At 39.3% G+C, this 26996-nt stretch overlaps 1 long non-coding RNA gene across 2 annotated transcripts in view; it reads left to right on the forward strand.

The window, feature by feature from the left end:
* The window catches only part of LOC308624133, an 864944-nt gene that overhangs the window by 184963 nt on the left and 652985 nt on the right, over window positions 1–26996 (forward strand). The gene's annotated exons all lie outside the window — the stretch shown is intronic.

Consider the following 26996-nt stretch of genomic DNA (forward strand, 5'->3'; position numbering starts at 1 on the left):
AGAACTCTTCAAAAGAGTTGTCTGTTCTCACTGTCTCTAGTTATCTTCCCATTCTCTTGAATTCACTTCATTCAGATTTGGAATGTAGTCATTTTGGATGCACCTTTGTAGGGTCTCACAGAACATCCAAAGCAGTTTAGTAAGTAATTGTTTCCAGCCATATATATTTTTTCCCTAATTGGAGTTCTGGTAAACACATGTTCTTCATCTTATTACATTTATAATAATTTAGTGCCACAAAGACTATATTTCAGCTTCCCCTATTTGATATTGCTTGGATTACCCAAGTGGCTGGCCCACCTCTAATCTGTTTCTGAATCTGTCGTACAGCAATAGATCTTCTGTATTAAAATGCATACGGTAGATAGGCAATGTCTATTTCTTGAATGAATGAATCAAGATACACAATATAAAACTTGTATTTCATTCACTTGTAGTCACTTGAAAATTCAAGATGGTCTTTTTGACACCTTCCTGTTATGTTAAAGTCCAGGAAAGATGTGGGATTGGTGTTTCTGGAGGAAAAAAGTCCTCTCCTCATCTTTAAACAAGATAACCACACACTATGTTTTTCCAAAATACAGGGATCATAACTACAATCCTTTGTTTTTGCAAGGTATAAAAAATGTTAACAGGGCTTCCCTGGTGGCGCAGTGGTTGAGAGTCCGCCTGCCGATGCAGGGGACACGGGTTCGTGCCCTGGTCCAGGAAGATCCCACATGCCGCGGAGAGACTAGGCCCGTGAGCCATGGCCGCTGAGCCTGCGCGTCCGGAGCCTGTGCTCTGCAACGGGAGAGGCCACAACAGTGAGAGGCCCGCGTGCCGCAAAAAAAAAAAAAAAAAAAAAAGATAACAAAAATTATTTACCAATCTCTAAAATAACCTTGTAAAGTAGTAAGTGCAAGGTGATAACATTCTCAATTTAGAGAGTAATGTTACTAATTGAACTCAGAAGAGGCTCCGTGAATCAAAGGTTGCACATTATGCTGTGTGCCAAAGTAGGGAAGAAACTTACATCTTCTGTTTCTCAGTCCTGTGTTCTGTCTGCTTCATGACATTGCCTTGTTTTGGGAAAAGGTTTAGTTCTACCAGTCAAGCAATTTAAGCATAGACTGTTCTAGGGTTCTGGGATGGGAGAGTTCCGTTGTATGCAGATTCTCTACAGCGGGGGTGAGTTATTTCCTCTGAGAAGACATCATTCCATTGGCTGCTACAACCGACCAGTGAGTAGACAATTGCTCACAGGCAGGTCAGAACCATGAGCTGGTTCTCATTAGCTGATTTTTCTCTTTGGCAAATTACAGCATTTCCTGAAACATCTGCTCCTTTGTAGCTTCTTCTGTAGTCATTCCATTGAACTGCTGGAACGACTACAGAAAAGAAAAGAGCCTTGCCTTTTGTGCCACTTGCATATTCCTGGACTTCACTGAGAGAATAATTAGGAGCAAGTAGTGGGGAATTGTGAATTTGCTCATGCTCATGGAGGAGGTGCCTCTCTTCCTTTAATGATTTCCCAAGGAGGTAACGTGGGGACCAGGTACCCAACAAATTTACTATTATTCTACCAAATAATATCCATTTAAAAAGTACCATTTCCTCCATGAAGTGCTTTTTCTTTTTTGAAATAGCAGTATTGTTTTTGTAAAAATATTTCATACTTACCAGAAAAATCCAAACAAGGTATAAAGTACTAAGAAGAAGGCAAAAATCAACCCAATTCCCACCACTCAGAGGAAACAAGTTAACATTATGGTGAACATCCCGCAAAATTCATTTCTAATCTCTTTCCTTTTGGAATGTCTATGTGGCCAAAGATGATGTCATACTTGTTTCTGGTGTATATTTATATGTCTTATCTTTCCCATAGATTATAAACTCTCTTTAAATAGAGAGATGGAGATGGTGCCTCATATATTTCTGGGCAATGTCTTACAAGGTATTGCATATTTGGTAGGTTTTAAGAACTACTTTGTAAAATATAGAAGTCAGAGATTTAAGTTCTACTTTAAGACCCTAATTTTGGGTAGTCTGTGCTCTCCTTGGAACAGATTGCAAATGGAAGACAGTAATAGCAGAAGACTGAGGAAATTAGATGAAGTCATGAGGCATGTAGATTTTTCTTTGTGTCTCCTGGGTGTTTCACAGTCACAGTGCGGGGCAGCCCACAGATGCCCTGGTGATAAGCTCTGGTCTGCTGATGCATCCTCATAAGCCTAAATGAAACTTCTCACTGTGGGCACTGAGCAGTGACAATCAGCATTTGGGGTTTGATTGCTGAACGTCAGTGCCTTCAGTTTCCAGTGATTTTTAGTAGTGTGTGTCTTGGCAGAAGGACAGGGTATTAGCTCAAATGTCATGTTTAAAGCGTAGGCAGCCTGTCTGCGAGGTTCTAATTGTGTAGCCACCAGCAAAGTTTGAATTATAATTTTAATAACAAGTCAGTTTGCAATCTCTTAATCAAAAGTGATGTGTTCGAACAAAGCCGCATCCCAGCAGATGGCCCCAGATTTCAGCCTTTTCATCATTCATTTTTCTCTAGTGAAATCATACCCATTCTCCCTAAGCAGAATATAATCTTTTTCTCTTTTGAACCTCTACTTATTAATAGTTCATAGAGATATTGCACAATTAATATGAGAAATTGAGTTGGTTATTAAATAGTATCCGCAATTTAAAAATAGGCATCGTATACTAATGTCTTTCACTCCACATCAGCAATCCTTGCCTCAGACCTTTGGATGTTGCCAGAGTCAATCTCTTGGAAAATTATAATTTTAATTTAATTCTATTAATTTTTATTATTTAAAAAATTTTAACTTTTTATTTTAAAATGATTTCAGACATAAAAAATTGCAAAAATAATGCAAAAAATTCCCATATATTTTTACCAGGTTCCCCAAATGTTCATATTTTTCCATATTTGCTTTATCATTATCTATCTGTATAGAATTTTTCTACTTACTTGTTGCAGGCATCATCCTTAGGGAGAATTTTAGACAAAGACAAAAACATATTCTTAAACTTAAGAGTCATTTTGTTGAAGGCTTTTTCTATGGGTTCAATAAATAATATTTAAAAAATAACAAAATAGTACTAACACTATTAGCAGTTAACATTCATTGAGTAAATGCTGTGGGCCAGGTATTGTATCAATCAGTGTTCCACCAGAAAAACAGAACCATATATATAGTAGAGAGAGAGAGAGAGAGAGAGAGAGAGAGAGCAAGCGAGGAATTGGCTTATATGATTATGTGATTGTGGATGGGGCAGTCCAAAGTCTGTAGGTTAAGCCATTAGGAAGCCTAAAAACTCTTGAGCAGAAGCTGACACTGCAGTCCGTAAGTGGAATTTCTTCTTAAGCAAGAAAACCTTGGTTCTGCTTTTACTCCTTTCAGCTGACTGGGTCAGGCCCACTCAGATGATCGAGAATACTCTTCCTTACTTAAAGTCCACTGATCAAAGATGTTAGCCCCATCTAAAAAATACTGCAGCAACAACTAGATTAGTGTTTGATTGAATAACTGAGTATTTATTATAGGATAGTCAAGCTGACACAAAAAACTGACCATCACATATTATCAGTTTATTACTCATAACTGTGCCAGAGGCATTATTATCCCCATTTTATAAATGAAGAAACTGAGGTTAAGTAATTTGCCTGCAGTCTAATAATTAGTAAGTGGCAGAGGTGCATTTTGAGCCCATACAGTCTGAGTCCAGAACACTTTCTCTTGACCTCTACACTAGACTGTCTCTCTAAGATCTAAATAACTGGCTCTTAGTTTATTTGCAACATCTAAAAAGAACTCCAATGTATAAAAAATGGACAAATTAATTCAACTCAATGGATATTATTTAAGTTTACTATGTGCCAGGAACTATGTCAGGCAATAAGAATACAATGACAGAAATCCTCCTCTCAAGAAGCCCATCTAAGTAGAACCAGGTAGTGAAGCATTATTATACGTGCATCTACACCAAATGAGGCAGAAAGAGCACTGACCTGGGGAAAGCAGGGTCTGAGGTTTAGGAAAGTTGGGTTCTGCTCCTGGCTGTGCTATGAAATACCATCCTACCTTGGTCTGCTCAACTTTAGGCAAGTAACACAGCTCTTTTCTGAACTTGTTTCTTTATCTGCAAAATAAGAGGAAATAAATAAATTGATTGCTGAAGTCATCAATCCAAGAGGCTTGCGCTCACCATTGTCTTGAAATATGTGCAGTCACTGGGCTAAGCACTTACTGTGCATTACCTCACTGAGTCCTCACAACAACTCTTATGAGGTTAGTCATTATCGTTCCCATTATACAGATGAGCAAACTGAGTAAGACAATTTAATAACTTGCTCAAGGTTAGAAAATGGAAGAGTCTGGATTTGAACCCAAATAATTAACCTTTTGAGTCCAAATTCTTAACCTCTATGTTATACTTCTCTGAAATACATTGGGAAGGTCTTAGTGAAATCTGAATATGTGATTCCTGGTTTACAAAACCAGTACTCTAATAATCCTTGAGCTGGGAAGCCTTTAAAACATGTATACAAAACTGTCAAGTACAAATATGTGGGTTTTTTTGTTTTGTTTTGTTTTGTTTTGCGGTACGCGGGCCTCTCATTGTTGTGGCCTCTCCGGAGCACAGGCTCCAGACATGCAGGCCCAGCAGCCATGGCTCACGGGCCCAGCCGCTCCGCGGCATGTGGGATCCTCCCGGACTGGGGCACGAACCCGTGTCCCCTGCATCGGCAGGCGGACTCTCAACCACTGCACCACCAGGGAAGCCCCAAATATGTGTTTTATGACATATATATGCTTGTTCCTAAGTCTATATTTTTTCTTTCTTTTCATACCATTGTGTGTTTATTAGAATTTAATGCCTATCAGAAAATTAATAAAAACCTGGATTTTGCCCAGTGGTTTCAATTCAGTGTTGGATTTTGAAGCAGGGCATCCAGCTGTGATGGACTCAGTTGAAAAAAAAAAGGGTTGGTTGAAGTAATATCATAGGTCCATGTATTTGTTAAATATACCTCAATAAAAATAATTTTTAAAAAAGTATTAGAATATGTCCAGAAAGTCTGAATTTAGGGAGAGAGTTGGAGAGAGATAATCTGGGAAGTACACCACAACACCACGTTGGCTGAGACTCAAGAGGAAGTGAAAAGCTGCTGATATGATGGTTGTGGGTCATAGCCTATTAGACCCCCTGAGGCATGCTGAAGACGTGTAATCTTTTGGTGTCCAGCTGTGGCCTTCATTACTAAAAACCTGAATTTTCAGAACAAAGCAAGTGGAACATATATTCTGTGAAAAGAACACCTTAGTGGTTAGTTAATACCAAAAGTTGTCAAAACTGGAAAGAAAGAATTGCTGTTTGTAATATCCGTTGAATTATGGGAAAAGTGTCCTCACCCCCTGGAAACACAGGACCATCTGGGTGTGACTGCTCTGTGGAGATCAATTAGATTCTAATTCCTGTATCTTGTAAATAAGGAAGCTGAAGTCCAGAGAGCAGTGATGTGCCCAGGGTTGCATGTGGCTCATGAGCCGAGTCAGGGCAAGAACCTGGTGTTCTTTGAGGGCCTCCACTTTTGAGGAAGACAACACATGTGATTTGGAGAATGTCCCCAGATTGTTACAGCTGCAGTTTCTCCATCTGTATGTTTAAAGAGATGGGACTAGATCAGAAATGACGTATGCATGGCACTGTTGCTGCCCGTCTCCTCTAGCAACCATGCCAGACACAACAAATGGCTTATGGCCAATATGTAATAATAATATGCGGAGTATTTAGGGTATGTTAGATGCTCCAGCAATCATGTTACGTATTAAGTTGGCTTTTGTTATGTTGTTTCATACATGGAGAAGGAATGGTGGGTTAACAGGGAGTTGATAGTTCACAGATAGTTTACCAAGCTTGGCCGATTCTTTACCATCATGCACACCACCCAGTATTTTCTTTGCCTGGATTGCCACTCCCCTTCTATCTGCATGGTTTGGTTTTGGGGGATGTCCATAGATTTAACCCGTGTACCTGCTTAGATTGCTCCTTGGAGCACTGTTTTGAGAAGGTTTGTGATGTCATGTGTGGGCTCAATTAGAAACAGTGCCGTATGTGATAACATTTGCCTTAAATGTATGAAAGGGGAAAACTGCATGTTTGACTTCAGAGTTGGCTACATAATTTGTGAGACCCAGTGCAAAATTAAAATGTGGACACCCGTGTTCAAAAGCAGAAAAAAAAGTGTCATTACACGTGGTAAAATATAAAGCTTCTTCCTTTCCTCCATGGTTTCTCTCTGTCTCTCTTGATTTGTCATGGTATTTTTATTTGCTATTTAATATTGTTCTAAATTTTTTAAAAATTAAAAATTTAAATTATTAGCCGGAATTTTACCATTCATGTAATATTGTTCAATGGGAATTTTAAATGTAAATATAAGGCGTTTAGCTTGTGTGCAGAATCACCAAAATTACTCAATTTGTTTTTCATAGCTTGTACATATATATATTTTATTCTTATCAGAACGGTGAAAATGCTGCACAAAACTAAATCAGTTGTTATTTCTTCAGTTCTTGATAAGCACATGTTCTACTGACACTCTCTACCTTAGACTTACTGATGAATAAGAGAGGACTAGAAGGAAAAGAAACTATGGTTAGCTCTCTGTCTTTCCCTTTTCTTCTGTGTCCTCATTTTCAGTATGAGTGGTTGGCTAATACAGGGAAGTAACCAAATAGGAAAGATATGATAGGGTTTATTGGTTGTTCATGTTTCTCAGAATGCTACTGTCTTTTTTGTGTTCAAAGCAAGTTTTTGTTCAAATGAAAATTGTGGTCTCTTGGGGCTATCTGCTTATTCAGTTGTAGTCATAACATACTTACCTTGTACTTGCTTTGAGTCTCTCTGAACTCCCACACATTGTGGGTCTACTGCAATTCTTTGCTTATAAGGCATCATGAACACAATATGCAAACAGAGCGGCAAGAAATGGAGGTGGACACTTAACATTGCATATTACGTGTATTTCTTCTGCTCATGCACATGCTTCATTGTCCCAGCACACTTCATTTAAAAACACAACTTCAAAGATAAAATTATTAAGAATTTCAAGGCAGCATTAAACAAAGTGTGGGGGCTTTCTGATTATAGGACCTTGTGTGATTGCACAGGTCACATGTTCATGAAGTTGACCCTACTTGCATTTGCTGGTCATAGCCTGTTTCTCCCATATGGGACCCTAAGTACCAGCTCTTTCTGGAAAGACTTTCATGATTATGACAGCCCATGTTGATCACTACCCTGGATTTCTGTAGAGTTCACCTTTTTTTGCCTGTTGCTTGCTATAAACTGCCTTAAATGATCAGTAATTTCTTCCCCTGTCTTCTTTCTCTCCACATTATAAGCTCCTTGGCACAGTCATAATAATGGCTCCATATATCATGCAAGGTTGGCCTTGTTGAGGTTTGAATTACAATTATCTTATTAAAATATAATACTTGGTAGCTGTCATTATTATTGCTTTTATTATTATTATTCTCATAAAAGAGTCCAGATGCTGAAATCAGATTGCAACTGCTCAAATTGTTACTGCCTAGCTATGTCCTAGGGCAAGATACTTAATCATTTTATGTCTTGATTTTCTTTATATTTTGTTATAAGAATTAAATGCCATAAGTCCTGTAAGAGTTAGTAGTGCCTGTCACGTGACAAATAAATCTAGCCCTTATTATTATTATTATTTTGTATTACTATTATTGTTATTATTCATTTAATTCCCAAGTGTATCATTATTCCCAATTTCAAGATGAGGAATACAAGAGATGTTTAAAAGACACAGCTAGCCAGTGGAAGACCTTCTGTCTCCAGAATGGTGCCATCCAATATGACAGGCATCAGCCACATGCATCCACTGAACACTTGAAATGTGGCTGGTCTGAACTGAGATGTGGCATAAGTATAAAGGACAAACTGGATTTTGAAGACTTAATATCACATAAAGGATGTGAAAATCCTATGAATGTTTTTATATTGATTACATGTTAAAATGATATTCTGGACATACTGGGTTAAGTAAAGTACAGTATTAAAATTAATTTTATCTATGTTCTTTTTACTTTTTAAAATGTAGCCACATTTTAAAGAGTAAAAAGAACAACTTTAAAATTGCTGATATGGCTGCATTATGTTACTGTAAGATAGTACTGCTTAAGGGCTCTGGTGTGAGGGCTGACAATTGGAAGTAAAGCCATCTTTAAGAACACATTCCACTGAGCATGCTAATAAAGCTCTTTGAATTCCTTGCTTATCATAATCTTTAAGATTTAATTTTAATGACCATAGGAGGAAACGTGGATTCTACTTATCAATGTAGAAAATATTTTAAGCTGGTAATTGCTTTGCATCTGAGATGAACCTAATTCTCCGTGACAGGAAGCTGAGAGGCTTTCTTTTCTTTCACGTGCTGTAAATGGCCTAAGGAAGAGCACAAGCTTTAGAATGGAAGATTTGAATCTCAGCTTCCTCATCTAGCTATGTGACTTCAGGCAAACTACTTAGCCTTTTGATGTCTCAGTTTCTTTATCTAAAAAAGGGACGATAATATCTACTGAGCCAGATTTCTTTGCCCTCTGGAGACAGTCTTCATCATTCTCTAGCTTGTTCTGCACTCTGGGAGGATGACCTATGAAATATGTCAATTACTATCCTTACCCACTGGTTTCAGGTTCACTTTGGACAATGGTAGTGGGCACCCTCTGGATGTCAAAATTTTGTGGAAGAATTATGTGGATGGACTTTTTTGGAGTAAGCATAGATATTTGTGTTCTATGTTGATGACCATTGAAAGCACCCACTGTGGATGATGCTCTAGATAACCAGGTGGATGAGATACCCATTCTGTGGATGCTCCAGTGCTTGCTCAATGGGCTCCTGAATAAATGACCATGGGGCCAAGAAGGGATTATCATTCATGGGCTCAACAACATAGACTTCTCTCAAAAAGGCTAAGTGCTTAACATGCCCACAGCAGAGGCTAATATCCCAGCTACATGGAACCATTTCCTAAAGGGAACAGTGGTTACTTGGTGACAGATTTATTATGTTGGACCTCTTACTTCACAGAGGGGACTTTTATTTGTCCTCATAGGATAAAGACATATTTCATATGTATATTTGCTGTCTCTGTTCTCCGCTCCTCTGCTATCACAATGGTATCTCAATATCATCTCTGACTCAGAGTCACATTTTCCAGCAAAAAGCATGCCATAGTCAGCTCATGCCCATGGAATTCATTGATCTTCACCTAGAAGCAGCTACTTAACAGAATAGTGGACTGACTAGTACAAAGATAATCTACAAATTTGGAGTGCTTCCTTCATGATGTGGTATACATGCCTCACAACAAATGGTCAGGATATAGTGTCATTCCCTATAGACACAAAGCCTAGATCTTGGAACTGTTAAAGAAATAAATTATTTATGATACTTGTCAAAGATGGTAAGGAATATTTTATGTAACAGAGACTTCTACAATGGGGTTTTGCAGTAGGGGAGAGACATTAGAAAACAGTGAGTAAAAGTGAGAATTTATAGCCAAGAAGCAGGGTGGGGGTGATTGGACAGAAAATTACTAAGAAGAAGCATCCAGGATAAGGGGGATTCTGGCTAAACTGACCTAATAGAATTCTTGCTGAAGGCAGGCCAGGGACCTCAGACGTCACCTGGGGGAAGATGGAGGATGGAGACCCTGATTCGATTTGAGATGATCAGATATTGAGGATGGGGGATTAGGTTAAACTGAGTTAGCAGAGTTCTTGCTAAAAGTCGACAATACGGAGATGAACACAGAAGCCCAAAAGTCTGGGCCTTGTTGAGAAGAGCATTCAGAGGAGCCTGACTAAAGTTTGGCCAAGGAGAGACTCTTTGTAAGAACCAAGGGTGGAGAATGGGAGTGGCTGTCTTACAAATACACCCAGTAACCCATGGGAAGAACTTCTGCTTCATGTTCCAGAGATCCTGATTTTCAAAGAAAGAATGCTTCCAAGTGGGATACAGTTGTAGTTCTAGTGAACTGGAAGCTGCCTCTGCGCCTGGCCATTACGAGCTCCATGGGTTGCTGGACCAGCAGGTAGAAAAGAGTTCACTGTACTTAGCAGGGTGACTGATCCTGATCACCAGGGGGAGCCAGGTTGCTGTAACACAGTGGAGTGAGGAGGGTTATGTCTGGGACTAAAAGGGTCTGCTGTGGTACCTCTGGCCCAGTAGTCCTGGTCAGTGGACATCTGCAGCAACCCAATAAAGACAAACCTCCAGGAATTCAGATCCTTCAGGGATAAAGATTTGAGTCACCTTATAGGTAAAGAACAGCATCCGTTTGAGAAGCAGGCAGAGGGTAAAGGGAGCATGCAATAGTGGTGGACAAAGACTGGCTGCTCTGTTTACCAACTGAGGCCTTATGCTCAAATAGAGAAGCTACAGAAACTGTTAACAGTTAGATTTTATGCTAAATAGTTATCTCCCTCTTTTACTCTGATATATTTTATGAAAAACACTGATGGTTGCTCATGTTTTGGGTTTCAGTTGGGAAGATGACTGAAATTGACATCATCCCATCCTGATTTGGCATCTTTTCAATTGGATTGTGAAACAATAATTAGTATCTTAGTAACAAGGCTGCAAAGAACAAAGAGCTTTACTTGAGGTCTTAGGAATTGCAACCTGGGAGACACAAATTCGGGTAAAACTGAAAGAGTGTTTGTGGAAGAGAAAGATTCAGAAGCTTATAAAGGCAAAAGCCACCAGGCTGTTAAAATTGTCTTGGAAGAATTATGATTGGCCTGATGTAAAAAGAAAATATTTGTTCTTAAGGGATAGGCTGTCATGAGTTATTTAGTGTAAGGGTCCAATAAATATCTTGAGTTTCTGGAACAGATGTTCTGCAGATGTTCTGGATGCCTGCATTAGACAGTAAGTGGTCAGTAGTTCACATTTCATCCAGGCTGAGGTGTGCATTACGTCCCACTTCCTCAATGAACTCCGGGCTTCATTTTAGAGAGTTCTCTTAGCAATACCAACACCTTTTTGATTTTCCTTTCACAGGATTAAAGATAAAAGTAAATCATGAGGGAACAAAAAAGAGTGGTCTGTGCTGGATAACTTCTGTTCTTCCCTCTAGATCCACTTTTCACCGATATCCGTCCTACTCTGTGCCCAGGCACTCAAATTGGTTGCACCAGTGGGATCCCTTGCCTCTAGTTCCAATTGTGTTCAGTCAGTGGAGGCTGAAGGCGGGGGTAACGAGCAAAAGATGAGAGGGCAGGTGAACAGTGAGTTCAGAATATCTGTTTTCCTGGCCATCTCCCTACTGTATCACAGGGGTTGACTGCTTCGCTCCACAGAAAGCCATGATTTCTGTTGCCATTTGCTAGTTTCTCTGAGTCCCCAGGTGCTGTTTCTAGCCTCAAGTTACTACAGCACTCCTTGTTAGATGACTTTAAACTCTTCTGGGACCCTTACTGATGTGCCTGCCTTGCTGGGTTGTTTTGATGTTTGGAGATAATGAATGCAAATCTCTCAGTAGTATGACTAGCACCTGGTAGGCACTCAAAATGATAATTTTTTTCTCCCAAATGCTTGAAAATTCTAAATTCACATGATTGCTTAAAGAATTACCACTGTTTTAGGAAATAAATGAGATAATGTATGTGAAGGTGCTTTGTAAAATGTAAATCACTATCCAAATGCAAGGTATTCTTATGTTAGACTTCCTAAACCTTAAAAATATTCTTTCAGAAACAGTCATTCATGTCTGTCTTGCCTTAATCAGATGCAATTACATTTTTCTCAGACATGGAGTAGGGTAGAAACTTTAACTGCAGATTTCCATGCCAATCTCATTAAATTAAAAACTTTGTTCATCTTTGGTTTTAGATTTCCCATTCCCATTTCCTTTTCTTTCCAGCTCAAGGAAGCCTATGTATCAAGATGAGCAGACGGAGAGGTAATTGCTTCTCTGTCTCATTGTAGAAAAAAAGTAAAAAAGCAATAGAAAAAAAAAAAAACCATCTTGAAATGTGGAAGAACCTATTAAGGCTGCCTTGTGGCTTTCCACAGTACCTTCTGACACAGGAAGGGAAATGAGTTCCTCACTTATCAGGCTGTTATCTCAACCCCAGTTTGTTTCTCTGGCAAATGGGGCTAATAATTGTATCTTGTCGAGACAAACAAATGCAACAGTGACTGAAACAAGCCCTTTTTAAAATGTCAAGCGCTGTGCTGATTTAAGGGGTTATTATTTCTAAGGTAACAATCTCTCATAAATGAATTTGACTTCATTAAGCTGTATTCACCTTGAAATAAAGTCCAAGAAACATTTAGTAATTGAAAAAGACATATTATGATGTTCACAAAAGTGAGATTTCTGACTATATAACACATTTAGAAATATCTAGAGTAGTCCTTGGCATATGGTAAAACAATCCTCAAGGCATTTGGGGGTCTTATGGAACTTGATAACTAGAAGGACTTAAGAGGTCATCTTTTTCATAACTTACATTTTATAGATTAGGAATTCCTACATTCATGCAGGTAGCTAGCTTTGTACCAAGAGCTTTGTTTAACAAAATTTTCTATAGCGTTTACTATGTGTCAGGCACTGTCCCAAGTGCTTACAAACAATGATTCATTTATTCCTCATAACAGCCCTAGGAGGAAGATAATACAGGTCTACAGTCTCTTACTTGCAATTCTGAACTTTAAAAGTCTCTGAAAAAACATAACTTTCTTTCTTTTTTTTTTTTTTTTAAGGTTGGCGCAAACTCATTGGTAGCAAAACCCTCCCAACTTCTTTCAGTTCCTTGACTGCATTGTGGTCTGTCTTGCTGCAGGGCCTTTGCACGTGCTGTCCCCTCTTTCAGGAACACTCTCCTTATCCAGATCTCTTGCCTCCCTCATGCCATAAAAAGAACTATCCCCACCATCTTCTTGGGTATCATAGAGTTGAAATTTCAGGCATTCTTTAAAAGTTAATGACTGCCTGGAAGATTTAAACTTTCATTTGCAGAATGGCAATTTCCAAGGACCTTCTTTTCCTGTTCTTACTGACATAGAAGGGCCAGTCAAAATGGGCAGCAGTAGAGAGAAAGTATATCACTTTCCTATAAATACAGATAACAAACCAAGTTGTGTTAGGTGCTCAGTTGGCTGTAGCCTTCACACTGAGTCAATATTACAAGAGTAGCAAAGGCATTCGTCTGCCCATATTCTAGCTTTATGCTGAAGCTGGTGTTCTCTGGAGGGAGTTGAGCTGCCTTTTTATTTATTTAGTGCAGGCATATTTGTGGTAGTATTATAAAGGCCTCTAGGAACCTGTCACATAAAAGCTTACTGTATATTTGGAGTGACAAGCTATTCCAGTATGTTGTCCCAATTCCCCCTTTTCTCTATAGCGTATTCCCCCTAATGAAAAGAAAGGGATTTTTTTTTAATTTACACGTTTATCAAATGCAGTAATCCATTATTTGGAAGGAATTGCTAGAGTAATCTCACCTCATTGGTTTCCAACAAAGCCTCCCAGACTGACATCTCACAAATTGAAAATTAAATGCAGTATAAGAGCTATTAACTAAACCTGTATGCTCAGGGGTATTAGGTTTACAGAATTAATGAGTGTTTTTTTGCTTGTATTTTCTTGAATGTGTCTTAAAAACCTTTCTTCTCCCAGAATCTTTTCCAGGAACCATGCTTGTCTAAGTTTATTTTTAATAATACTATTTTTCCTCAGCTTTGCTTTTTCTTTTGCATAATTAGAGATATAAGGTCAACATATTATCTTGAGAAATGCATCACCTGTACAGTCACCTGTACAGAAAATGGTTTCCCTAGCCCCATGTTTTTTCTTTTACCTGATTTCCCTCTTACCTTCCCAGACATCTTTCAAAAGAGCTTCCTTTCCATCCCAGGAGGATCCAGCCAGTTCCCTGGTCCCTTAACCTAGGCACGTTTCTCCTTGATTTGCCATATCCAATCAATCTACCAGAATGTCTGCTTCTTCCCCTCCCCACCCTGCTCCTTATCGTGACCCTAAATATCACTGCATTCCAAGGCTTTTTCTGAACTTAACAAATATTAAAGGAACATTTACTGTGCAGGTGACCCTTTATAATGGGTGTGGGTGTGTGGGCAGTGCTTAAGGGGGTGACAGGGCAGTCTGGTAGAATATACGTGCATATCTGCTTTGGAGCAGTGTCACCTAGTGGTTATGGACACAGATTCTGGTGCCGTACTCCCTTGATTGGAATGTTGGCTCGTTCATTTACTATCTCTGTGCTCTTAGGTTGTATTCAACCTCTTGATACCTCAGTTTTCTCATCTTTAAAAATGGGAACAATTATCTCACATGGATATTGGGGAATTTAATAAACTACTGTATACAAAGTGCTTATTACAGTGTCCAGGACAGAGAAAACACTCAATTATAACTACTGGTACATCTAGGCTCCAAAGGCTGCCCTGCCATTCTCTTAACTCCTTGAATCTCTAGTTTCATAAGGCAATATAGACAGAGAAAAGAGCACAGAATTTAGAGGCATAGGGTTCAAACTCTACCATTTATTATTATGTGACTTGAGACAAGTTAATTAAATTCTTGGAGCCTGAGTGTTCATCTCTTTAAAAATCATCTATTCTCAGAAGCTACTTCAAATGCCAGCCTACCTTCCACCTACCTGCAATTTCTACCTTCACTTGTCTGGGCCACTTCAGCTGCTGCTTTACTGACGATTTCCTCCTTCCTTCCCCATGATGAGTCTTTATATTTTTCAAAGTGCTTTTCACAAACACCATGTAATTAATTTAGTCCTCATCACAACTGTGTGAGGCCCGTGGGCATTATTCTCATTTATATTTTATTGTAGATGTGGAAACTGAGGATATCAAATATCATATGATATCGCTTATATTTGGAATCTAAAAAAAGGATACAAATGAACTTATTTACAAAACAGAAATAGAGTCACAGATACAGAAAATAAACTTAAGGTTACCAGGGGATGGGGGGGAGGGATAATTTGGGAGACTGGGATTAACATATACACACTACCATATACAAAATAGATATCTAATAAGAACCTACTATATAGCACAGGGAATTCTTCTCAATACTCTGTGATGGCCTATATGGGAAAAGAATTGCAAAAAAGAGTGGATATATGTATATGTATAACTGATTCACTTTGCTGTACACCTGAAACTAACACAACATTGTAAATCAACTATACTCCAATAAAATTTTTTAAAAAAAGAGCTAAAGAATATGGGAGGCCTCTAGAAGCCAGAAATGTCAAAGAAGCAGATTCTTCCGTAGAGCCTCCAGAAAGGAATGAAGCCTTACCAACACCTTGATTTTGGCCAGCTGAGACCTGCTTGAAATTTCTGAGCTGTAGAACTGTAAAATAACAAATGCGTGTTGTTTTAAGCTGCTAAGTTTGTGGAAATTCGTTACAGTAGCCATACAAAATGAATACACCTGGTATATGCAAATAAATAGAGTTGTCATGAGGGGTCAATGAATACAGAAAAATAGCTCAGAAGATACCTAGATCATAGTAAACAAAAAAGGCTAGCTAACATCGTTTTTCATGTTATAATGTTTTAAAATCTGCTTTTTCCTTTTCACGTTTTCCCACTTCTTTATATTTTTGCTATAACGTCATTTACCAGAGCATTTTCCAACCATTCCCTAACTCTTTTTCACTGTGTGCAGTGATTTGGCTTAGCAGATGAGTATCAGCAACATGCTGAATAAAGAAAGGGTATCCTCCCTCCACTGTAGTATCTAGTTCTCCAGCACCACTGAGGAAAGTGAGCTGGTGAAGTTGTGCAGTGTATTGATTGAGTGCTGTTTGTCAGGTTTGGGAGTCCGGGAGACCTTCGTTTATATCCCCTTCGTGGTCTTGGGGATGTTTCCTAACCCTTCTGAGTCTCAGTTTTCTTCTGTGTAAAATGGGGATAATTATAATACTTAGAGCCATGTTTATTGTACAAATGACAAAAATTATGTGTATTAGCCCTTAGCATAGTGCCTGTCACAAAGCCAAACCTTGATACCTGTTAAAAGGTATTATTATTGTTGTTGTTTATTTATCAGTTTCTCTTGAATTCTGCATCAAGAAAGTTGGGTATGGAGATGTCAGACCTTCTGTGTGTTATTTGCAATGAGCACAGTGTGAGTATCTCATAAATATTACATAGTATTGGGAACAGGCATGCTCTTGATGCTAAAGGATTGTGACATAAATGGAGGGTAGAGGGTAAAGAAGTCTTTAAAAGCAGGCAAATAAAAATACACCTGTATAAAATATTTTAACTGTTTGCTACAGCATTTGCAGAGGTTTCAGAGGATGGGATACTGATGTCAGAGAGATAATAAAAGAAAAATAATTTAACAAGGTGGTGGATTGTCATGGCATTTTTGCTGCAGTCAGCAAATTTTTCAGTTTCTACTTATCTTGTTTCCTTTGAGGATTACAGGACCCAGCATTGACATTTCAAAACATTTTATCATTTATATGATAATTCTTTAAATTGAATCTGTGTTGTTTCAGGTGAAGGTATGTTTGCTTTGAAAGCCGTATTAGAGATCTGCATTGAAATTATGCTCGTATACTATTCTTTTTTATCACTACTGACCTGCATTTATTTATTTAAAAGTTATTTATTTTACAGAGTGTCAGCTAAACAAATGGTATTGCTCAAGATGTCATGCTTGAGTTCTCTCTGATGTGATTAGTTTTACTGGTCTTTATTATTTCTCAGACATTCTTTTTTGAATGTGTTACTATTGATTGTTTTGGTAATTGATTCGGTAGAGACTAATTTGTGGAAGGTGGCAGTTTTTAACCCACAGAAAAGGTGATTGTGAGGCTTCCAAATTGTTCTAGAGACAGTGATTATGGTGAAACTTTACTTTTCACTGGAAGGATTTTATAGGTGTTATATTACTTCCTAAGCTTATGCATATTTCATATTTCTCTTCCACTGGAAAGGTGAAATTATTAACTGACACGGACCACATGGGGGCAGTGACAGGTATTTGATGTTTTAGTGTGTGTCTTGGGGATTGAGTTTTTCCTCCCCTCTCCCTTCTATTCTACTTAATAAGATTAGTTTTCTTCCAGTTCTAGAATCTTATGACTGTTCTTTCCCCCAGTTTTAAAGGCCATGTCAAATGGATAGGGGAGGGCAGTGGGGACTCTGTAGGTTGGGAGAGGAGATTCTGGGATTCTAGTCCAGCTCTTAAATTGTGCTGTAAATCTGTGCATTCCTCTTAGCCTTTTTGATCCTTATTTTTCCATTTTTCAAATGATAATCGTTCTACCTATCTCTCAGAGGTATAGTGAGGAGCAGATTATGTGTGCAAAAATAGTGAACTAAAAATTCAAAGAAAAGGATGGATTGTTATGTAGCAGCTTCAAGTAAGCACCTAGGTCAGTAATACTGCATTTGAGAGAGGAGCTTCTCCAGCAGTTTTTTGGTAGTATAGTAGATCTACTGGAGGCGTTCATGAGCTGCAAGTTCCCTGGGAAACGCATGACGGGGGGTTAAGCATGTGTGTACAGAGCAGTGGGCTAGCTCTGAGACTAGCCTTGGGTCAGTTCCAGGAAGGGGAGGATAACTACTTATAAACCCCTCATTTGTAGACCTGCCCTCCTCTAACTGGAATATTCATTCTCTTTCACTAATGATGTGTGGAAAGGATGTATTTGGAGGCTACACCTGTCCAGTCAGCCAAACCTACTGAATCAGCAAGGTGACCTTTACAGAACCAAATCACCCACCACTCCCCCATCCTTTCCCTTCGCATCTGTAACTTATCATCATGTTACATTGAGGAGCTCATTTCATTTCTGGGTCAGTTTTCTTATGTAGAGAATGAAGAGATTGGACTATAGATCTAGAAATTTTTAATAAACTCTTTCAACCCATTAACAAAAATACCTCCTGAAAAACTTATTCATAGGGTTGTTTTATGGGTGGAATTGTGTCCCCACCTTAAAAAAAGATAAGTTGAAGTTCTAGTCTCCAGTACCTCAGAATGTTACCTTATTTAGAAATAAGGTCCAATTGTAAATGTAATTAGTTAAGACGATATCATAGTGCAGTAAGTTGGCCCCTTAATCCAATATAACTGGTGTTCTTGTAAAAAGATGGCCATGTGAAGACACGGGGAGGATGCCATGTCACGATGAGGGCAGAGATTGCAGTGATACAAACCAAGGAACGCTAAAGATTTCCAGCAAACCACTGGAAGCTACAAAGAGGCGAGGAAGGATTCCATTACAGGTTTCAGAGGGAGGATATCCATGTTGACATCTTGATTGCAGACTTCTAACCTTCACAACTTAGACACAATAAATTTCTGGGGTTTTTTATAAGCCACTCAGTTTGTGGTGCTTTGATGCAGCAGCCCAAGGAATCTCATACAGGTTGCCTTGCAGATAAAGTGAGACAGAAGATGAAATACGTTTTGAAAGTTAAAATGTCATGTGGTGATTAGTTGATACTCTCTTGTTTTGTGTCAGTCATGATCCAAAGTGCAGTAATGGCCTTTCTCTGGGCCAGTTTAGCACTTATGCTGCAGGGATAGAAGTGAAGGAAGAAAAACTAAGAGCTTAGAAGGCCAGATCTCTTCCCATGCAGGAGCATGTCCACAACCTTATAATTCCAGTGGCGTGAAAGGGAGAAAAGACAGAAGGCAGTGCCTAAACAGTGGTGTTTTAGTGCCCAATAGCCCGCCTTCAGTAGCAACATGGCCCAGTGTCCTGGAATCAGGCCATGTCCTTCAGAAGCATCAATGAAGGTGTGGGTAGGGAGGGAAAAAGTGGAGGGCTTCCTCCCTCTTAGGTATTTACATAGCACATCTATTTAGAAACAATACAGCTTTAACATGTGCTTATCCCCTCATCCTGAGAACACTTGTATGGAATAGGGGGTATAGTAATATTTAATTTGGGGGTGTTTACCTTTTAAAGCTCCTTCAGTCACACACTTGGATGAGTGTGGACTGTAGGATGGTGGAAATGCTGTCCATCATGGGAAGTACTACGAGCTTGTTGGACCTGGTCTTGAGTCTTATCTCTAAGGAGGCAAGCTGGGAAATGTACAACACAGGTCCTCCACTGAGCCCTGTGCGGGGAAGGGATATGAAGACAATGCAGAAGGATAGAGAAATCATGGCAATTTGTGCAGCCCTTGGATACAAGGGCTTGGATACAAGGTACAAACCCTTGGTTTGGTTCTGTCTGGGAAGGACAGGTAGTTTCATTATTTTAATGGTTTTCTTTCACTGCCTTCCTTCCTCCTTTGCCATATACAGTTAGTCCTTTCCTAATTATTTGAGTTCTGGTATTAGAAGGGTATGTGGATGAGTGTTTGCAGCAAGTCATTTTAACAAGTAGACAACCAACAATATCAGCCAAATAAAATTGCCAGGCTTAAGGGAAAGTGGATGGTTTTGTCTCTCCAAGATCTGGAGGAATTAATTTTTCCTACACTTCACAAGAGAGTACTTGGATTTGAAGACTGTGTTTCCCCAAAGTCTAATATTTAGTGATCAGCTGTGCCAGGCCCTTGATGGGTGCTTTCACATACATCATTACAGTTTACAAAGAAGTTCTGAAATTCTATTTTTTTCCTATTTTACAGATTAGGACACAGAGGTCCAGAGATAAACTTCTAAAGAGCTGATGGAAAAACTACCAATTTCATCACTTTAGTAACAATAGATCGCTTTTAGAATATGTAGTGGTTTTTCCGGATGGTATGTCAGGTTCTAACTAAGTCATTTATCAATGTTTTCTCCTGAGCAGTCTGTTATTGGGCCAGTCATTAGAGCCATTCACCAATGTTTTTGCTTCTCCTCCCTGCTATGGGATAGGAAGGCATTCTCACACCTTCTTTGTGTGTGTGTGTGTGAATTCAGGTTTATTCCTCTTTTAAAAATTTTAAATTAATTAATAAATTTAAAAAAATTATTTATTTATTTATTTTTGGCTGTGTTGGGTCTTCGTTTCTGTGTGAGGGCTTTCTCCAGTTGTGGCAAGCAGGGGCCACTCTTCATCGCGGTGCGCAGGCCTCTCACTGTCGTGGCCTCTCTTGTTGCGGAGCACAGGCTCCAGACACGCAGGCTCAGTAGTTGTGGCTCATGGGCCTAGTTGCTCCGCGGCATGTGGTATATTCCCAGACCAGGGCTCGAACCCGTGTCCCCTGCATCAGCAGGCAGATTCTCAACCACTGTGCCACCAGGGAAGCCCTAATTAATTAATTTTTAATCGAAGTATAGTTGATTTACAATGTGTTAGTTTCAGGTGTACAGCAAAGTGATTCAGTTTGAATATATGTATTCTTTTTCAGATTATTTTCCCGTATAGGTTATTACAAAATATTGAGTATAGTTCTCTGTGTTATACAGTAGGTCCTAGTTGCTCATCTATTTTATATAGAGTAGTGTATGAATGTTGATCCCAAACTCCTAATTTATCCCTCCCCCCAACCCTTTTGGTTACTGTAAGTTTGTTTTCTAGGTTTGTGAGTCTATTTCTGTTTTGTAAATAAGTTCACTTGCATCTTGTTTTTTAAGATTCCACATATAAGTGATATCATATCATATATTTGTTTTTGTCTGGCTTACTTCACTTAGTATGATAATCTCTAAGTCCATCCAAGTTGCTTCATATGGCATTATTTCATTCTTTTTATGGCTGAGTAATATTTTATTGTATGTGTATGTGTATATATATATATATATACACACACACACACACACACATACACCACATCTTCTTCATCCATTCATCCGTTGATGGACATTAGATTGCTTCCATGTCTTGGCTATTGTAAATAGCGCTGCAATGAACATTGAGGTGCATGTATCTTTTCGAATTATGGTTTTCTTCAGATATATGCCCAAGAGTGGGATTGCAGGATCATATGGTAGCTCTATATTTAGTTTTTTAAGGAACTTCCATACTGTTCTCCATAGTAGCTGTACCAATTTAAATTCCTACCAGCAGTGCAGGAGGGTTCCTTTTTCTCTACCCCCTCTTCAGCATTTATTATTTGTGCACTTTTTACTTTCTTGTAGGTAGCTAATGACATGTGAGTAGAAGTGACACAGCGTTACTTCCAGGTAGAAGCTTTAACAGCTGCTATATGATTTTTGCTCTCGTTTACCTTCTGCCATGGCAACCAGTTATGCTCTGTTAACTTGTGCCGTGGAGTTAGGATGATGTAGAACAGTGCCCTCAGCCTACAATATTTTATAATGAGAATGAAAAATAAAACCTTTTCTTTAAGCCACTGAGATGGTCAAGTGCTTATCATAGCAGCATAGCTTAATGTATCCTGACTGATAATATTGTGTGACTTGAGTTTCACATTACAGATTTTTTTTTCTTGGCTTTCAAACCTACACCTGTTAGATAATAAACTTCTCCTATAAAAAAACTATGTGGTGATTTTATCTAGTGCCTACGTAGGAACCTTCAATGACGTAGGGTTTGAAATGGTACAGGCCTATAAGTAAAATTCGTTTTGCAAATGTTTTCTGAACTCCTACTCTTTACAGAGCATTATGAAGGATGCAGAGATAAATTAGGTAGGTAACCTCCCTGAGGGAGCTTACAGTCTAGCAGAAATGGGCTAAATTTACATACAAAATATATACAATGAAATGTACATAGTTCATTCATTTATTCAGGCATATATGTGTAGGTCCATTACTACTATATTTGTCAAGTTCTGGCAATTTAGTAGAGCAAAAAGAGATATAGTCATTGCCTCATGGAGTTAGGGGCCAAAAAGGGAATTAAAATTAATCATACAATTATAAATAAAATATTAACTATGGAAAAGATTACAAAGAAGAGGTATATAGCCCTTTGAGGGGAGGATTTATTTAGTCTAGGAGTGTAATGGAGAGCTTAGAGTAACTTTGTGAAAATGCCTTGGGCTCAGGCAGGTGTCAAGCCAACCTGGGTTTAAATTCGGATTTTGCTGCTTTGAGCTGTAAGACCCTGCCCAGGGCATTTCACCTTTCAGAGCAGATTTAATGCCTACTTCATAGGGTAGTTGTGAGAATGATACAAGCTTTTATTGTGGCAGTGCACATAGTATATTCTTCTTTTTTGGGGGGGTGGGTATAGTTGTTTTACAATGTGTGTTAGTTTCTTTTTTTTTTTTTTTACAACTTTATTGGAGTATAATTGCTTCACAGTGATGTGTTAATTTCTGCTTTATAACAAAGTGAATCAGTTATACATATACATCTGTTCCCATATCCCTTCCCTCTTGCGGCTCCCTCCCTCCCACCCTCCCTATCCCACCCCTCCAGGCGGTCACAAAGCACCGAGCTGATCTCCCTGTGCTATGCGGCTGCTTCCCACTAGCTATCTACCTTACGTTTGGTAGTGTATATATGTCCATGCCTCTCTCTCGCTTTGTCACAGCTTACCCTTTCCCCTCCCCATATCCTCAAGTCCATCCTCAAGTAGGTCTGTGTCTTTATTCCTGTTTTACCCCTAGGTTCTTCATGACATTTTTTTTCTTAAATTCCATATATATGTGTTAGCATACGGTATTTGTCTTTCTCTTTCTGACTTACTTCACTCTAAATGACAGACTCTAGGTCCATCCACATCTCTACAAATGACCCAATTTCATTCCTTTTTATGGCTGAGTAATATTCCATTGTATATATGTACCACACCTTAAATGTTAGTTACTGACCCTCTTTCCCCTATATGATTGATTCCACATGACCAACGCAGGGAAAGGTGAGGTGGGGGATAGGTGTGTCTACAATTTAATCAAGTCTTCATGGAAGAAGCGGCATTTGAGCTCAGACTTAAAGAATGGAAATGGCTTTGATAAAAATAATTATAATTATATGATGAGATGATAATTATAAAAAACAGGTGGTGTTACTTAGCAGCCAAGATCATAGGCTTCAGAACTAGACAGACCACAATTCAAATCTAGGATCTATTACTTATTAGCTTTGTGATCTTTAGGCAAGGTGCTTCTTTCCTCTATATGGAAGTTTTTTTTCCCTTCCATAAAATGAATATGAATACCTATTATTTAGGCTTGTTGTGAAGATGGAATTAAAAAGGTGTGTAAAATATGTAATACCAATCTTAGTAACTGAGGAAATGCTCAATATAACTAGCAATCAGTATTTACTCTTACAGGTAGGGAAGGGACAAGCTCTGGGTTCTTTTTTTTTTTTTAATAAAGTTATTTATTTTTTGCCTCCATTGGGTCTTCATTGCTGCACGTGGGCTTTCTCTAGTTGTGGCGAGTGGGGGCTACTCTTTGTTGCGCTGCATGGGCTTCTCATTGTGGTGGCTTCTCTTGTTGCGGAGCACAGGCTCTAGGTGCATGAGCTCAGTAGTTGTGACATGCAGGCTCAGTAGTTGTGGCTTGCAGGCTCTAGAGTGCAGGCACTGTAGTTGCAGCATGCAGGCTTAGTTGCTCCACGGCATGTAGGATCTTCCCGGACCAGGGCTCGAACCCATGTCCCCTGCATTGGCAGGTGGATTCTTAACCACTGCACCACCAGGGAAGTCCTGGGTTCTTTTTTGTAATGTTTAAATTCAAAATTCTAATGCTTTGTCTGGCTGCCAGGGGCTGATGTCATTGAGTCCAATGTGAGATTTACTGTCTCCTTAGAGTATTAATACCCACCAATTAATAGTGACAGTCACTAAACATTTAGTACCTAATGAGCTGCATCTCCTCAGTATGGGTGGAGTGGCATGGCCAAGCAAATGTGTAATTCAGCTCACTAGACTTCCTTCTTGCTGGCTCTCCATCACCTCCCCACTGGGCTGCCTGAGGGGGTTGACTTCATCTGAAAAATGCATTTAGAAATGTCAGTGTCTGGAAAGCCCTGAGCTCTAAAGCCTCCTTGGAACTGTGGATGCAAAGAATGTCAGAGCTGGTCCCTAGTAAACTGCTAATGCCAAGTCCTCATCCTAAAAATGGGAAAATAAAGGTTAGAAAGGGGAATGAGATGGCCCAGGTCACACTGTTGGGGATATAATAATGAAGAACTTAGGCAAGGTCCCTTCTCTTGTGGAGCTAATGATCCATTGAAGAAGAGAGACAAAATACAAGAAAACAAATAATTCCAAAAGCGAACAGGTTATAGTGACAAAGAGTAATGAACTTGAGGGATGTTTCATATAAGATAACCAGGGAAGAGTCACTGAAGAGGTGGCATTTAAGCTGTGACTTGAAATCTATAAAGGCAGCAGCCACACAAAGATCTGAGGCAGGAGTTTTCCAGACAGAAGGAACAGCACGTTCAAAGTTTGTAAGGCAAGGATACACTTAGTTTATTTGCATCTGAGTGTGTCAGAAGCCCACTGATCTAGGGTAATATTGGTCACAGAGAAACAGTGATCAGTACTATAAATTATAAGTTAAAATTTCTAGGGTTTTAGGCCACTAAAAGGAGATCAAATTTTATTGTAAGTACAAAGGAAAGGAAGGCTACTGGGAAGTTTTAAGCAGTGGAGTGACACAATTTGATCAATGATTTAAAAAATCATTCTGCTGTTGTGTGGAAAATAGCCTGCTAATGATAAGAATAGAAGCGGGGAGACCAGTTAGGACTTTATTTCAATAGTCTTGGATGAGAGGTGGTGATGGAGTGAACTAAGGTAATAGTCTGGAGGAGAGGGAGAAAAATGGACAAACTGGAAATATATTTTGGAGAGAGAGTTGGCAGGATATTGGGGGAGATTAAGGTAAAGGGAATGGAAATCAAGATTGACTTCTTGATTTTTGCCTTGAGCAACTGACTATATATGGTAGTGTCATTTACTGAGATGAGGAAATCTGGGAGAAGAGAAGAGGTGGGAGCCTATGATTAAGCACGTAGTATTAGATAAAATAAGTGTGAGATGCCGGGGTGACATCCAAGTGGCGTTATCAAGTATGTACTTGGCTCTAAAAGCCTTGAGTGTTCTAACCACCACTCATTGGCTATATAAGACTATGGAAGATACTAGAACTTCCTGATGCCACTCCCCTATCCAGTGCCATACAGACATTGCTATTAGATTACAGCACTCTCTACTGAGGAGCCGCAGTGCTCCAGGCAGCCACACTACTCCATTGGTTTTGGTGTTCGAAAGACATCTATTGGCCACTCCTTCTGTGTTGTATTAGCATCTTTTCTTGATCAACCATCTCAGCTTATTACTGGTTTTATTGTAAAAGTTAGAGCTAATGAAATATGATTCATTTTCATCATTTACTAAGAGCCACTGTGTAAGTCCATTGCTCTGCAAGGTGCTGTGTTCTAGTAAGTTAATCAATATATGGATTGGTCCTTCCCTAAAGAAGTTTACAGGGCACCCATGGTGGGTGGGGGTGTGGGATCAAAGGAAAGTGCAGGACAGTGTATGACTAAATGTCCAAACAAATGGTCTAAACAGTATGTTTAGAGGAGGGCAGAATGACCATGTATTAAAGCATTTCTTGAAGTGCTGGAGAAAGATGAGGCTTGATCTGGCCTTGAGGAAGAAGAGGATTGGGATGGGAGGATGGTGCCATCAGATGGGATAAGCAGTCTGATTAAAGGACTGAAGGAGGAAGTGGGAAATCAGAAACAGAGGAATCTGGCCATTTGGAGAGGGAAATTGGTGGAAAAAAGTTAAAACAATGGTCATATTATTGTGCTGACTTTAGGAAAAGCCTCTAATCAGTGGTTGGCTTAAGTGCTGGGTTGTTTACTGTGTAGCATGAATTCCCATTTCTCCGTTTCCATTCTCAGTTTCCTTGCCACTGGCTACCTGAGTAAACCAATGCTGTATAATTTTATTACAACAGCATGGCAAATTCGGTCACAATTTTTGTTAGCTGGCTGATCTAGCAGATAAACTCCCAAATCTCAGTGGCTTAACACAGTACAAATGCTTATCTTGCTAAGATAATAATCTGATGCAGTTGTTCTCAATAGTTGGCTCTCCTGGAATCTCTCTCCTCCAATCAGTGATTCAGGGACCTAGGCTCTGTATTGTATGGCTTTTCCATCTTCAATATGCAGCTCTTATGGCTGCCCTGGGAATTGGCTCCATTCCAGACAGACAGCAGGGGAAAAGAACAGGAAGAGTTGGGCATGGGAGGTGTTTATGAGCCAGGCCTGGAAGTGGGAAACTCTGCTCTCATCCCACTGGCTAAAATTCAGTCTTACAGCCATATCTAAGTGCAAGGGAGGCTGGGGAATGTAATTTAGCTGGGTGGCCTAAAAGAAAAAGACATGAATTTGGTGATTATCTCTCTCATGCCACTGGTCACCTGATTCTTTGGTATGAGAACTCCTGAGCCTGAGGGTCATCTGGCACACAACTTGGGTCAGGAGTTCCCTTCCCAGCCCATCAGCTCACCCAGCCACCTGGGAGCTGAGTCAGCCCAGATCAGGTAAGACCAGAGCTAGTGTCTGGAATAGCCCCTGATCTCCCCCCACTCCACCCTCCCCTCCTGTGATTTCATTTAACTTTTTATCCTTTAGTTCTGACTCTGAACGCATTCTTCATCTTGGGCATGTCTAGGCTCCTGTTTGAACACCGACCTTACTCCTCTGTCTTTTCTTGACCTCTGATATCCATGACCACAGACTGTCTCAAGTTCATTATCAGTTTCTCATGAAGAGTAACATATCTGGATGGGTTGCTTGTGGCTTTGAGTATGATTGTCTTAGTCTTCGAGACTAAGGATCTGGTAGTGTTAAAAAGTAGCCTTAGAGTGTAAGAGAATTTGCAATATCTAAAAAATGCAATGGTTTGGTAAGAATGGCGTTTTTATGGAGTTATTAGCTAGATTGGAGTTAGTCACATCCAAAAGTAATACTGTGTATACTTTGTTACATTCATTTTGTGTTAATTCACTTTTATGCACATAATCTCATTATCTCATTTTATTTATACAGC

This window comes from Mesoplodon bidens, assembly GCF_964165515.1.
Source record: "Mesoplodon bidens genome assembly, chromosome: 10".
In the NCBI taxonomy this organism is placed as follows: domain Eukaryota; kingdom Metazoa; phylum Chordata; class Mammalia; order Artiodactyla; family Ziphiidae; genus Mesoplodon; species Mesoplodon bidens.